Source organism: Heliconius melpomene, chromosome 8 (assembly GCF_056956725.1).
Source record: "Heliconius melpomene rosina isolate 202511_hmr_F chromosome 8, ASM5695672v1, whole genome shotgun sequence".
Classification (NCBI taxonomy): Eukaryota; Metazoa; Arthropoda; class Insecta; order Lepidoptera; family Nymphalidae; genus Heliconius; species Heliconius melpomene.
The window spans coordinates 6692344-6708816 of NC_140396.1; the positions used below are offsets into that span (position 1 = coordinate 6692344).

The following is a 16473-nucleotide window of genomic DNA, read 5'->3' on the forward strand; positions in this document are numbered from 1 at the left end:
TAAGTTATAATTGATGTAAGGCTTGTAATATGCTGTATAACTTATGATTAGAAAGGATTAATAGCAGCCATTGAGACTAGCAAGTTAATTAGTTCTTTTACTAAGCAAACGCAAATTTATTATATGAAAAGGAGTAGTTCCTTTTCATATAATAAATTTTTTAACATTCCATAGATGACATTCTAATATACGCACGGATTCCGTACAAGAATTGGAGGTCTCCAGTTTTTTCTGAAATTAAAGATTAGCTTAGCCATAGCCCTTTCATTTTATACCTTACTTAAACTAGCGGCTTGAATATCAAATTTACCAAAGGCTATTATTTTTTAGGATTTAACCACAAATGTTGAATTTTCAGATTTTTACAGAACTACATTAGATACTTTTACTTTCTATGATATATTTTTAAGAAAATGAATCCTCAAAAATAATAATTCTGTCGTTAATATACTCATACAAAGATAAAAGATCTTTATCTTTATGTATGTACATATAAAATTATATGTAATAATTACTTTTATTATTACTCTATATAAACAAAATAATGGGAAAGGCTTAATATTGACAATGAAAGATAGCATTTAAACAGCCTTGACTCTCGCTTGTATCTCATTGTAGTAGAGATATTAGCGTGTAGATTATTCATTGTAGGCGCGTGTAATACGACATCCTATAAAGTATGTACAATGAGTCAGTCGGTTATACTTTATGTTAATATTATTATATATACATATCATGACGACTGGATTGGTCTGGATTTTCTATATATTTCTCTTCAATTTGACGCTGTATACCGCACTCTGGAAGAAAGGTCCTCGAATGGCGACCACGTCTCGGCAAAAGGAGCACAGGCCGCCCTCTAACCAGGTGGACCGACGAACTCAAGAAGATATCGGGAACTCGCTGGATTCAAAGGGCGCAGGACCGGACGGAGTGGCGAGCATTGGGGGAGGCCTATGTCCAGCAGTGGACTTTAAAAGGCTGATGGATGGATGCCGCACCCAGCATGGTAGAAGGAGGGAGCCTAGTGTTAAGACCCTCACCACATTCCGTTGAATTCTACAGACATTGCTTGTTGAATGATCGAACTCAATTTGATTCGACACCAGATCGAAGATATTAAAATATTTCCTCGAGTGGGAATCGAACCCACAACTACGTGATAAAATACTATACTATTATCAATTAATAATATTTCCATCTATTTGCTCTGGTATAGACCTTCTGGTGTTCTGGTATTTAGCTAAATAAATATAGAGGAAGTGACGCAACTATGATAATAGAAACGATAGTCTCGATAGAGTTGCAATAAACATGCACATTTATTTAACTACATTGTAGCTACAAACGTTTCATAGAAATTACGCGTTACAGTGACGTGTTGTTTGTTTCCATATTGTTATTTATAAATATGATAATCATTTGAGGTGCCAGCGTCGTTTAAAGGTGAATAAATGTTTTTTTTGTTCGTGGCGTTAAGTTCCGCTACTCAATAAGCTCTCGAATTCGGGTGGAAAGTTGAGAAGGAAGTGGGGACACTGGGTCCCCTCCAAGCAATGCGGGATAAAGCGTGAAGCAGATGGAAAAAGTATTCAGAAAATAGTACAAATTTTAGAACGAAGCGAGACTCGAATCTATGTTTCTTGAACTCTGTCCAAGCTCTCTCGCCTATTAAGCTATAGGTACTTACGAAACTACGTCGAATTTTTTATACGTGTCGAACCTAATGTCACAGTCCGTTCTCATTAAGACACACCCGTTCCCCATTTCCCGCGGAATCCTGGAGGCATTGCCTGGTGAGGGTCGTTACCAGAGAAGAAATGAAAATACCTAATAATAAATAATAATTCATTCCCCCGAGCGGGAATCGTCTGGAGAACCGTCGCGTTAATAGTCACACGCTTATGCCACTGTACTATGACGGTCTTATACATATTCTTTCTATCCTATGTAAAAATATATGAAATATTAGTGCTTGAGCTATACGAATATTTATTAAATATATCTATGAAATGATTTTCAGTTTTCAATAGAGAGATGCGTTAAGAAAGCTCATTTTGGGTGACGTTTTCTAAGCGTTGTCGCATAGCGACGGTTGTTATTAACACGGCGGAATAAATTGCATGTCAAATTAATAAGTATTTTAATATATTGGTATATACCGATAATATTACAAATATGAGAAAAAAAAGTATCCTATGTTCATCCCGAGACCCTCAAGTATCTCTATATGAGTATTTTATCACAATTGAATCAGCGGTTTGGCCCTGATTGTGTAAAAGACAGACAGTATGAATGTTTTTCAGTTTATTATTGCGTAGCTCTCGATGTACATAGTTATTCAACAAGTTCGATAAAGTCCACATTGTGTTATTTACATATCGATAATTAGTTTTCGATGAATCATATTAGTTTTGCGTAATGTTATAGCGTGAAGTATTACCTATATTATGCTCGTATAATTTTAAATATATTTATTATTGAAATAATTGTATTTGGAGCGAAAAAGTAATAATTTCGGTAGTCGTAGCGGTGCAGGGGCACAACTGACTGTATGCGCGACAGGTTATGGGTTCGATTTGTACTCGCGGGAAATAAACATTTAATTATTTAATTAATATACAACGAATTTCATACAAAATGCAGCAAAACGATGATTATGCTGCTATGCTGTTATCTTTTGTTTTTGTAGATTTTAAAGCTTGTTGTTTATTATTTTCTGTGTTACAAAGGGCCGTACATCTGAATGTTTGGAATTAATTTCAGCCTGATATATCTAGAAGAATATATTTTTCTATTCTCATTCTACGGCGGTGTGCGATTGTTAAAGCGACAGACTGTAGATTCAATTTCTTCTCGAGGAAATTAATTATATAAGTAAAACGCGGCATTGTGTTCCGCCATTCAATACGCAACGTCTCGGGAATTTGATGGAAAGCGGAAAACGGAAATGTCTTAATGGGAGCGGAGTGTCTTAACACTAGGTTCTCTGGCTCCCTGTGCATACATTGTTCTGTGCAAAATACAGCGTAAAACTAAAAAAAAAAATATTTCAGAAATATTTGTCGATTTTTTTTTTTTTTGTTTTTCCTAAAACAAAACATTTAATTTGCATTCCATAGATATTCCAATCGTAGAAGGGTTATTAGTTTTTCCAGTCATTTTATTAAAACGTGAATGCTATCCATAGTTCGAAATGGCTGTTTTATTGCGTTCCTTTACTTTGTAGTCGCCAAATATTGGACAGTTTCAAAAACATTTAGGCGGTCAGTTGGCGTTCAAATTGTATATTAAAGCTTCATATACATACAGTTTTGTTTCGTAAAATAATATTTTTGTGGAGTTTTCTTTTAGGTTTAGGGTTCCATATCTAAAAAGGTGAAAGCAGAAGCCTTATAGGATCAATATTATAGGATTACCTTATAGGATTTATCTCGAGTTCGCGTTGTGGTGTAAAGCTGAAATTATTAAAAAAAAAAACAGGTCTACCGTCCCTATGAGCACAGAAAAATTAAGCTTCTAAGTCAATACAATAAAAAAATGCATTTTGTTTGAAATTTGTTAAATGAAAATTTAAAAAAATTGTCTTCACAAACGGAGTTATGGACAGCAACTAGTTTAACATTTTATATAAACTGCATTTGAAGTACGCGTTGTGGGTTCGATTCCTACTCAAAGAAATGAGAAACGGAAAATGGAGAACGGATTGTTCAACACTAGGTTCAAGGCAAGGGGCCTTCCTCCCAGTTGCGGGATACAGCGTTAAGGTAATAACAAAAAAAATACCTGAAAAAGAATTTCAGCTTCAACAATAAACTGAGAAATGTTAAAACATTTTTTTATTATGAAAATAAAAAAACCGTGTCCTTTTAAGAGCACAGAGCGCTATTTCAAACTACAGTATATTATTCTGTTGTCGCATTTAGTAATTACACTAATTGGATCCTTTCTGGTGTGATGGTGGAGTGTGGTGGGTTCATCGCATAGGGTAAGTAGGTTTGCGATGAAGTATATATATATATATAGAGATAATGATATATGCATAAATTAAGTATATCTTTTTCTGCTTTTTGTATTTAATAATTTTTCTTAAAGTATATATTTTTAAAATTAAAAAGTTCTATTATTGACTATTGATTATGGGGACAGTTGTGGCGTAGAAGTGCAAGCGTGCGACTGTAAACTCGAGTAGTTGTGAGTTCGGTTCCCTCTCCACCATTCGAGGAAATGAAATTTTTAATATTTTTTCTGGTATCAAGGCGAACGAGGAAACAGCAGGTTCTTGACACTAGGTTCCCAGGTCCCCTTTGCCTACCCTAAAGCAAAACAGAGATGTAGCGTGAAAGTAACAAAAATATTGACTATGAAATGTCATAACTTATATTTTCTATATATTAATAGTTACCTAAAACGATGTTAAATTTTACTTGCCCCCCCTCATTTTAAAAGTATCAAAAAATGACTTTTTAGCTTCACGCTGTATCTCGCTTATAGAAGAGTAGGAAGAAAGGACCTGGAAATATAGTGTTAAGACACTTCCGTTCTCTACTATCATAAAATATTCTTCTCACGAAATATTTTAAAACATCTCTATAATAAAATATAAAACGATTGTTATTTAAATTTCACAATACTACACAGTCCATACATCCTGCATTATTTATTATTTATATGTAAACTGAAGTGAATATGGCAATAAATTACTATTGTATTGTTTTATTATAATGTCAGTGACATTAAACAGAATCATCGATCACATTTGAGTCCACTCACTTTTTAATTAAAATTCATTTGTTTGGACAATTCGTTGTTTATTTCTGATTTATTTTATGGTTAAATAATATTATTTGTATAATGAGGTCGTGGCACAGAGGCTCAAGCGAGCGACTTTAAAAGCGACGGTTATAGGTTCGACTCCCATTCGGGGGATGAATTTAACATTTTCATTTCCTCACTCTGGTAGTGAGGTAAAGCGCGGCGTTGAGTTTTCAAAATGAAATAATAAAATGTATTATTACAAATACTTTTCAATTCCACCTTAAAAAGTTAAAAAGCCAAATTCTTATAAAATTTAGGCTTAAAATATCTCACGGCTCAACAGAAATAGCTACTGACTCCCCAACGAGAACAGAACAAAAACAATGTGTTTTTTCAAATAATTTCCTATGAAAATAAAATGTGGTAGAAACAATACCACTTTACCAAATATCGACAAAGCCTCCCCCCCCCCCCCCCCCCCCCCCGCCCCCCCACTGGCGCAGGCTGGTAATGAAACACGGTCTATTCATTAAGTTTGCCTAAAGATGCCTCTAATTAGCCTCCCACTGACCCTGTTTCGCCAGTGTAAATGTTTACTATCATAAAGAGCTTGAAATGTACGTCGGGGTGTTGTCGTAGCTGGGATATGGTGGAAATTAATTTGCGAAGGAAAGGTATAGTGGATTTTTTTTTAAATTAATTATAATTATTATGAAATTAATATTTTGCGAAAATTAGCTTTATTTGGAAGATTTTTTTATTTTTTAATAATTTCACGCAGTTTGCCTTGTGTAGAAAGGTAGGCAGAGGGAGCCTAATGTTAAGACAGTCTGGTTCCAACTTCACGCAGATTTCTAGAGACATTGTGTTTTGAGTGGCGGGGTTCACCGCCGCGCTTTGCTTCTACGCCAGAGTGAACAAATGATAATAATAAATTTTCTTTTAAACTTAATAATGTCGAATTAAATATAAAATATGTTAATAAATATAAATAGCATATATTTATTAAACGAAAATACAATACGCTAGTAAAGGAAGTTGTGTTTTATTATTACACTGCGGCAACGGAAATAGCTTTCATCCATCAAATATTAGCCGGATGGTCCGAGAAAACAAAATGGAGAACTTAGATTTTATCAACGAGCTTGTTAGCTACTCAATAAAAAATATAATAAAATAAAATAAATCAGCTTCACGCTGTATCCCGCACACAGCAGGGTAGGCAGAGGAAACCTACTGTTAAGACACTCCGTTCCCCACTTTCTGCCGAATTCTGGGGGTATTGCAGAGCTCAACGCCGCGCTTTACTTCGACACCAGAGCGAAGAATGGAAATATAAACGTAAATAAAAATTTCACTCCCTCGAGTGGGGATCGAACCCACAACCGTCGCGTTACAGTCACACCCTTGTGCCGCTGCGCCATGACGGCCTCAAAAATATAATAAATAAATAAGCATGTTATTTTTGCTTCACGAGGAATATGAAAATTTAGTCCGTTTCTCATTAAAATACTTCCGATCACCATTATCCGCCGAATTCTTGAAGCATTACATGTTGAGTAACGAAAATCTACTCCAATTCCTTAAATATTTCATCCCCCCGATTGGCAATGAAACCCACAATCGTCTCGTTTAGTCTTAGATGCTTTGCCGTTGCACCTGGACAGCCCTATGAATGGAAAATAATTCCGTCAAAGAGTTTAAGTATATTATCGCGCAGCACAGAACTAATACTGGACGCTTTCTTTATAGGAATATAATGTTTATTTGTGTTATCCTGTTATCTAAGGATTCTTCGTGGATCGCTTATCCAATAATTCTTCTTCCGGATAACACGCATTATCCACATGTGCCACGAAATACTATTTATTTGGGGGAAATCCCTTTATCAATATACTAAAGTAGTATCCACTTTCTTAAAGTAATTGCGAAGCTCTTCGTTGAGTTTTATGTGAGATTAACTGATTCTTGAAATATTTATATATGAATTAAGGCATTTAGTGGGTGTTTGAATTAAATTATGTGCCTATATGTAAAACAATATTTCAAATATGTAAAAAAAATCAGCTTTACGCTGTATCCCGCACACATTAGGGTAGGCGGAGGGAAGTGTAGTAGTTATAAGACATTCCGTTCCCCACTTTTCGCCGAATTCTGAAGACATTGCGTGTTGAGTGGGGAAACTTAACGCCGCGCTCTGCCTCGACCGGAGCGAAGAAATGTTTCATTTCCTCGAGTGGGGATCGAACCCACAACCAGTCGGTTTTACAATTAGAATTTGTGCCCCTACGCTATGACTGCCTTTTGGAATGTAACACTTAAATATGAAGTACAGGGTATGAGGAGCACGCAGCCGCGGCTGCCAGGAGTTCTTGCTTCACACTCGTGACTGAATTAAATTTAATTAAAGCATACGAGTACGTACAATATTTCGCAGGCTGTTTTCCTAATGTTTCACGAGGAACATGTGTTATGTTTATTATACGAGACGGCCGTGCCCGCTATCCGCCTTTTGTAATTATGTTATTTATAATATTATACAGTATATTATAACAATTTTAAGTTTTCAGGCACTTATTTTGTATGAAATGAACTACAAATATAAGTTTGTAAGGGATGAAACTGAGGGACGGAAGTGGGTGGAGTTCCTAGTAAGACTCGGATCACTATTACAAACTCTGGAAGACTTAATAAAAAAAATATTTTACGGTTTAAATAAGATGTCTTTAAAATATCCAACTTTATATTTTCTAGGGAAGATTTCGGTTTGTTCGATTTCCGACTTCCCACCCGCGATGATTGTTTTAAAAGAAGTTGCATTGGAAGTGCTAAAAAACTTAGAAATGTTGTTTAACTCTCTAATTATCGTATAATTCCAATAGATTTCTAATACACGCCGTGACCTACATCTCTAGGTGCGCTTACGTATTGACAGCGAATATTTTATGTTTTAAAATTGTTTTAGAATGTAAAAGTCAATTTGTGTTAAAATATCTTTTGCAACTGAATCTAATATCAAAGTACAGTTGATATTGCAGTTTCATACTGTATGGGTGGTATAACGAAGTAGCATAAACGAAGAAGAGAGGAAGTCCATACAAACGAAGGTGTGGACAGCCAGTGGTTACTTATAAATAGAATCGAATGCGGATATATTTTTTTGTGTCCAAAGATTATGTAATACATTATATTTATGCTCTTATTATATCTATAACTAGCGACCCCCTTGCGGCTTCGCCCGCTTTTACTACTGGATTATTCAAATAATGTATGTTTGCAAAGCACTTAAAATAATGTGAAAATTAATTAAACTCTAATGCAACCCGCATTTTCGTAGTTCCAATAAGGATTTTCCAATTGTTTTACACAGCAAGGATTTTTTAGTAGGTATCGTAATTTTAAATCTGTGCTACTAATCTTTTCAAGTACTTATTAAAATATATTTAAATGACTATTTATAGATAGTTAAATGACTATTTTTAAACGGAAGAAATTATAAACAAAAGCCTTCCTACTAATAACTACTACAAAAAATATGAAACCAATAATAATGAAATATATCGCGCTGAAATAATACATTCAACTCCAATTATCCAATACGTGCAAACGCATCTAAATCTTCGTTGCTATGCCTCTATAGCGGGCGGATTTTTTTTTCGAGCTTGTGGTTAATGCTGAAGAGGGTATTCTGTCCCTGATGAAAAGCAAGCACTACGTGGCTACCTGTGAGGAAAATTAAATAGAATGCATTGGCCGAGAATCGAACCCGGGTCGCCCGCGTGGCAGGCGAGCATTCTACCACTGAACCACCGATGCGTGTAAGGCAGGCGGACGCGGCGGACGTATGGCGAGTGGCGAGCCGTTTCGCAGCAAGGATTTTTTGATATTGTAACAACTTCTAAAGTACTTATTAAAATGAAAAACAGTAAAAGACAGTTTTGATCTACATTAAATGGTCAACGTAACTAACATACTTATTTATATGCTGAGAGTAAGGGATAAGTAAAACTTAAGTCGGCACAGCTGATGAGTCAACGGCGTGATGTGTCAACAATTAAATGCGTTTTTCTCTAAAACTATTCGCAATTTCGAAATAGTGTAAAAAGCCAATTTTATCTTCGTTTAACGTAGAAAATTAATAAAGTATTTTAAAGGATAAGGATTAATACTATTATGGAAAAATATCCCTCACAATAAAAAATATATTGAAATTACTATTTTTAGACAGAAATATGATCACTACACGTTATCCTTAAAAGATAAAAATATGCTCTCGCGGACTTTTTTGTAGATCTTATTAAGAGGAACAATACTCCAATACATTATTTTCATGTAGTACTTACCATTAAAGCAGCGCATGCGCGAAAGTGTCTCAATGGGTAGGACTTTAGACACATTTATCGTATTTATGTTAATTTACATAAGAATGTACAAATAATAAACTATATATAAACCTTCCCTGAGAAATACTCGACCTAATGGTGAAAACCGCATAAAAATCCGTTGGGTGGTTTAGAAGAAGAAGAGTTAGAAAGTTCAGACAGACACGAAAAGCGACTTTGTTTTATAAGATATAGGATGAACGGAGTGTTTTGACACTATTTTCTAAAGTTTTAATTCTTCCCGAAAACATATAGAATAAGATAAGAAAACAATTTTAATTGTTATTCCGCGTTTTCCCTTACCAGAGCGACGAAATAAAAATACATTACATATGCCATTTCCTCAATCGGGATAGAACCTACAACTCGCGTTTACAGTCACACGCGTTTATAGTGCCGCTGCGCCACAAGTGGCCTCATGTCCAAACAGAAAAAAAAATTAAAAGTTTTGACCATGACATAAGAAGTAGGTACCACATATGTAGATAGATTAAGTATAGTACAATAAAAGATCGTTAAATTGGCCGCATTATTACTCTGAACAGAGATTTTGCGAGTCATTGCATTAATGGTACCTACAAGCCTAAAATTATTCACGTGTGAGATCGTATTGCTTGATGGTATTCCTTGTAATACTACATTTACATATGTATTTGGAATTTCGGAAATATTCTTCTTTGAGGCCAGTCCTGGTGCAAGGGCATAAAGTGTGACTGTTAAGGAGGCAATTATATATTTAATATTTTAATTTTCTTCGTTCTGTTGTCGAGGCAAACCGCGATATTGAGTTCCTCTACTCAAGACTCAATGGGGAACGGAGTGTATTAATACTAGATTCCCTCTGACTAACCTGCTGTGTGCCTGTGGGTTAAACGTGCTTACTAAGCTTACTACCTTAATAGGCAGAGAGTACTCAGTTCTAAGTAGTACTTATCAAAAAATATAAACTTTTCTCTGTCTTCTTCGCTAATTGATGGATTAAAGAAAGATGCATAATTTTCTACACCACCTTTACTATCTAGTACTCATTAAAATTGTTAAAAAATTCAAGTACAAAATTAACTTTTAATACAATTTTATAAAATACATAATTATGCTTGTCTATACAAAATTAAACCAATCAAGAAATTTTCAAATAGGCATAATAAGTGGGTAATTAGGTATCGAGTGCGTAAACGTGTGTTTATATGTTAATTAGAGTTAACATAAAATATACCGAGTAAGCATTTAATGGAAGAAACGTTTATTGTGGCCTAATTTTACGTAATTTTAATGCGATAAATGCCTATTTATTCGTATTTCGTAGGTTCGATTTTCTTATTATATCATTTGTTGCAGGAGCTTAGGTATGTTCATTTATTTTGTCACTACATTAAAACAATTTCATAAGTACTAAACTAAAATTAGTCAATTTCATATATTTTTATGGAGAAATTGACATTATGAGTTGGCGTAATTTAACGCTACAATTTGTCTCACTAGAATGGGCATATGAAAATTTAAATGTAATTATTCATCGAGTGGGGATCTAGCCCTATTTACAGTACATTTTAAAGCAGTGAAGGCAGAGGGGGCCCGGGAACATAGTGTCTTAACACTCCATATCCATTAGGACATTTCCGTTCCCCTCTTTCCGCTGATTTCCGCTTGATTCTCAAGCATTGCGTGGCGTAACTCAACACGTAATGCCTCGAGACGCATTACAATTGCAAGAGATAGGAAATTAAAATATTAAATATTTTATTCCTACAAGTGGAAATCGAACCCACAACCGTCCTGTTCAGTCGCACCTCATCTTACAGTATTTCAATCTTACATTTTTCACTACAAAATTAATTCCCTAAAGAATATATAATATATATTAATATAGTACTAGATAAAGAAAAAACACATAACAAAGAGTGGTAGACGAGAATGAAATTAATTAATCGCTGGCGTGGACGACGAGACGGTAATATGCTTCACGTTATTTTATCATAAGCCAGTGGGGGATTATTGTTTATTGATAGCAGAGTAGGTAATATTGAGATCCATTGTAATATTTGTTGACATAATATGTATGTCAGAAAGATATAGAAAGGCGAAAGGTTTTTTTCTTTGGTTTCACATATCCTATATAGAACATGGTAGGCAAAGAGAACCTAGTGTTAAGACACTTCGTCCTCTGTTTTGAGTGGTGTTTCATTTTCAGGGAACTCAACACGCTATGCCTTGTTTGCCAGAGCGAAGAAATGAAAATATTACTAAATAGTAGTTGATTCTCACGAGTTTTAATTGAATCCACTACCGTTGTGTTCAGTCTCGCACTTGTACCACAGTGTCACAACGGCCTCAAAAAATAGATTTACAATAATTTAACGTAAAATACAGAAAAAAACACTCGTTAGAATTAAAATTCAAATTTACGTTCACATATTATGTAGAAACTACACTAGCACAGAGTAAAAACGGTAGTAAAACATATTTACAGTTATCCTTTACCACTCCAGCGAAGTTTGTGTTAGAATTATGGTAAAACATTTAGGGTGATTTAATTTTGTATGGTGAAGACCCGCGCTGCCCCTCGGGGGTCGTTTCGTTGCGAGTTCTCAGATTTCTGAACAATTTCATTCAATATTTAAGCGGCCCTCACTGATCTGGCCTTTATGTTACGTTCTTATATTGTTTTCTTATAAGTTCTTAGCTTGTAAATATATAATAGACTATTCATATAATATCTATAACATTAAAAACATGGGCCAGTAGTGGCGTATCGGCAAAAACGTGTGACGGTGTTGACAGGTCGTGGGTTCGAGGAAATTAATATTTTCATTTCCTCGGCGTGGTAATGAGGCAAAGCGCGGGGTTGTTCTGCCAATACACAATAATGGAAAGACGGGATCAGAAGCGTCTTAATGGGAACAGTGTCTTAACACTACTTTGCTAGGTACCCTCTGCCTACTCTGCTATGTATGGTACCTATACTACGGGCGTAAAACTAAAAAAGGAGAAAGAAATCTCTAATTCATTCTTTCTTGCCTGAATATTTGTAATTAGAAATGTTGTTTCGTGAAATTTAAGAATTTGCTTATAAATATCATCTTAAAATTTATTTTCCTTTCTTCTATAAAAAAATGGGACCACTACTTACCAATACCAGTACTAACTACACTAATTAGTTATTAACAAATCATTTATATTTGGATATTTGCATGTCGTTATTATATCTATCGAAGCATTAAAACGCACAAATGTATAGGAAATTCAATACTGCCAACTCTCTAATAGTCGCTTATTAGTAGCGGAAATAACTAGGGAATACAGATTTATCGGAATCCTTCCATTTTCTATTTCATTGGAGCGCGTCAAAGTAAAGGCCTGCCCGCTTGCAATGCTCGTTGAAGTGCGAGTCGATGTGTACGTTTGAGATTGCAGTTATTATTTTCCTCCCTTTAACCTTTTTTGGTCCTTTTGATCCTTTGAACCACACTTGAGTTCTTAAATTGTCCTCTTCGTTGGTTTTATTTATAATTTTCATTTGGAATATTTCTATTTAATATTTCTTTTGTATTGAAATCGTTGATCTATGTGTACTTTGTACATAAATAACACTTTTAGTACTGAGTGTATTCACTACTGAGAATACGCGGCGTAGAACGCCGATATTTGGCATGTAGATTTCTTAGGAAACGAAGGTTTTTACGAAACTCCCAAGACAGATCCGAAATTTGCGTGTGGCCATTAGTAGTCTTTTAGAATAATAACAAACTATTAAAAAGAACGCTTGGCTCATATACAGGATGGAATTGAACGCACCACTTTAAATGAAACCACAGTTTTAACTTCTCTATAAAAGCCTTATATAATTCAGAAAAAAAATAATTCCCAAAAATGAAAAAGTTATTTTTTCAAACAAAATAAATAATAAAATAATCGTTTTAAAAAAAAACGCCATTTGTAAAGTGTAATATTATCACTCACACACTTACCTGTCAATTGTTGTCAAATGTTCTTATTCAATGTAGTGCTCGATACTGTCTCGGCTCACATCCAGGACCAGCCTCCATGGCTGATGATGTATGCCGACGACATAGCACTCATTGCCGAGAACCGACTGACGCTGGAGCGTAAAGTGAACCTCTGGAAGGGTACGCTTGAGAACGGCGGTCTTAAACTAAATGTGTCGAAGACAGAGTACATGGCCTGCGGGAGCCGGGACTCGAGCACCATCCTTATAGGTCCTGAGCCAGCCGTTAAGTCGGAGAAGTTCAGGTACCTTGGATCCGTTATGCACGAGTCTGGAGGCATCGACCACGATGTCCATGGCCGGATAAGCGCTGCCTGGGCCAAATGGCGGGAGGTCACTGGTGTGGTCTGCGACCGCAGAATACCGCCCAAGCTCAAGGGGCTGATATACAAGAGCATCGTCCGACCGGTTCTTTTATACGGCAGCGAATGTTGGCCAGCACTATCTCGGCACACTCAGGAGCTTCACGCCACGGAAATGAAGATGCTGAGGTGGATGTGCGGCGTAACGCGGTCTGACCGCATACGCAACACATTCATTCGAGGTAGTCTTGGGGTCCGTGACGTAGCGGATAAGCTCCAAGAGAGTCGTTTGAGATGGTTTGGCCACGTTACGCGCCGGCCTAAGAACTATGTCGGACGCAAGTGCCTTGCTATACCAGTCCCTGGGGTGCGACCTCCCGGACGCCCAAGGAAGCGCTGGTTGGATGTCGTGATACAGGACATGAGAGCCAATGGTCTAACCACCGAGGATGCAAAAGATCGTGCAAAGTGGAGTAGGTTGTGTAGGAAGGCAGACCCTGGCAATTAGCCGGGATTAATGCCAGGAGGAAGAAGAAGAAGACACTTACCTGTCAAAGCGGCAACGTCGCACACGCTTCATTCAAGAAATCGAGTCGCAGCAACTAGCGTAGCTATGAAGCAACACTTAGGAATACACTTTACACACACTTTTATTGAATTTTTTCTATCAAGTTTTCAAATTTTCGAAGTGTCCCCCTTGCTTATTAATACATAAATTGCATCTGCGTAGCAAATTATTTCTTACTTTACTCAGTAGATCCCCCTGCGCGGCTAAGTCTTTAATTTTATCAAAAGCACTTATAATTCTTTGCCGGAGCTCGTCTTCTGTATGGACTTCTGACGCATAAACTTCATTTTTTACTTGCCCCCACAAAAAAAAATCAAGCGGCGTGAGGTCTGGGGAACGGGCAGGCCACCGCCGAGGTCCATACCTTCCGATCCATTGTTCTCCAAATATGCTCGCGAGCGTGTTTCTAGCAAGCATTCCAGAGTGTGCGGGTGCTCCATCTAACTGAAACCACATTTACGATATACGTCTAGGGGATCTGGTCGACATATTTTGTATTAAAATTCACTAACTAAAAGTAAAAAAAAAAAAGAATTTTCCAAATTCGTAAAGTAAATATCACAAAAACACAAATAATGATAATACAAATAGTAATAAAAACACGATAAAAATACACACGAATACACGATACACGATACACAAGAAAAAACGAAATAATTTAACAAAGACAAGCCGACAGTCACTTTAGCTTAGGGGAGCCCCCGATGATCATCGGTGTTAACAGTTCAAATAAGGATGTTACATTAAATAAAACATAACATCGATGTCAGCAGGGATACATAATCGTTGAGCTTGAATTTCAGAAAAAGCTCGAGACCTCCAATCTTTGTATGTAACCCAACTTTAGTTACAAAGCAAAACTCGTAGACACGAAAAAAGTATCGATACTTTGTGGTATCGAGTACATTGCCTTTCGAAACCGATAATTTTGTATTCGATACTTGTACTAATCAAGTACTTTTTAATAGATATCGTATCGATTAAATTACCCAACTAACTTGGCCTTTCGGCTCATAATTATGATAGCAACATCTCACAGACACGCAATCTTCCTTTGGAGTCCTCTGTATGCGAGGATCATAAATCGTAATTAGAGAATATTTGTAACATTCTAAATTATTCTCTAATTACTATTTGATAATAATTATAATAGTAATGAGTACATAAATTAGTTACACTATTACTAATACCTACTCTGAAAAAAATCCCGAAAGAGCCTATCACAGAAACGGCTCGAATGTTTTTTATTATTAAACGATTGTAAGGAGGAGGAATGGGATTGATATATTTTTTATTTTTGTTACTTACTTACTGACTGATTTTTTAACGTATGCGCATTAGTTCTTAAAAAAAAGTATCGTGACATTGGCGAAGTGATTAGTGCTGAACTGGCACGCTCGGATCGCCATAATTAAAGAACAACAACAACAAGAAAAGTACTCGATACTTCAAAACATCGATACTTTTGTGTTGATAGTTTTATGAGTAAGTGGCTTAAAAAAAATATTTTGTTATTTTCTACAAAGACGTTACTTGCTAACTGACATTGACGTGCTACATATTTGCATTACGCTCTAAAAAAAGTACTCGATATTTCAAAGTATCGATACTTTTGAGGGTACGATACTTTTTTTTCGATACTACTCATGAGTACAGTTTCGATACTTTCTATTCAATACCGTGTCCATAAAACCACGAAATTACGAAATTACAAGTACCACTTACTGAAACTGTCAATTTCTTAATATGTTATAAAATTCTCATGACTATTTCCGCTAAATATGTAATTGCTTAGATATATCGATTACTATTTGATTAAATCAAAAACTAATTCTGATTTTATAAAAAAAATATTTTACCTCAAAATCTGAATACTAGTTTTCATTTAAGATAAGATAAAGATAAAAAGTCTTTATTGCACATATACAAGAATTATAATGATTATTTTAGGACATAAAATGCATAAGATTTATGTTTTAATAATTATGTTTATAGTAATAATTAATAAAAGAAAAAAGACATAACATTAACATTATAAGACTCGTTTCTATTTAATTTTTATACGATTTTCTATCAAAATAATTAAACAAATATAAATAATAATGAAAATATTAATAAAAAATTTAAAAGTATGTTCGAGAAGTATTTTAGTTAATGGCAACTATTACAATGTTTTTAATTATCTGTGTAGGAACAGAACTTAGCCGCGGAACGGCTAAGTTCCGTTGTATTTACATGATATTGTTTGACTTTAGACGTTGAATAATTATTAAGTGTTTTAAATTATTTGGATGTTGTTTAATATTAATTTTATCATTAATCGTATTCCTAAAATCGTGATGAATGTTTCGTGATCGTGATGATGTGATTACTGAGTATTTTTCTCAAATGTGAAACTATTGTGTGTCAGTATTTGAGTGTACTATCAAAACATACATTCTTTTAAGACATTTCAAA

At 35.2% G+C, this 16473-nt stretch overlaps 1 protein-coding gene and 1 long non-coding RNA gene across 3 annotated transcripts in view; one reads left to right on the forward strand and one right to left on the reverse strand.

Annotated features, from left to right (window-relative positions):
• LOC146536940 (uncharacterized) overlaps positions 1-16473 on the forward strand; it is a 377803-nt gene that overhangs the window by 32180 nt on the left and 329150 nt on the right. The gene's annotated exons all lie outside the window — the stretch shown is intronic.
• Positions 12909-14759, reverse strand: LOC146536941 (uncharacterized). Its single transcript, XR_014878221.1, has 2 exons — positions 13997-14759; positions 12909-13108 (listed from the first exon to the last, which is right to left on the reverse strand). It is a non-coding gene; the product is annotated as an uncharacterized LOC146536941 (long non-coding RNA).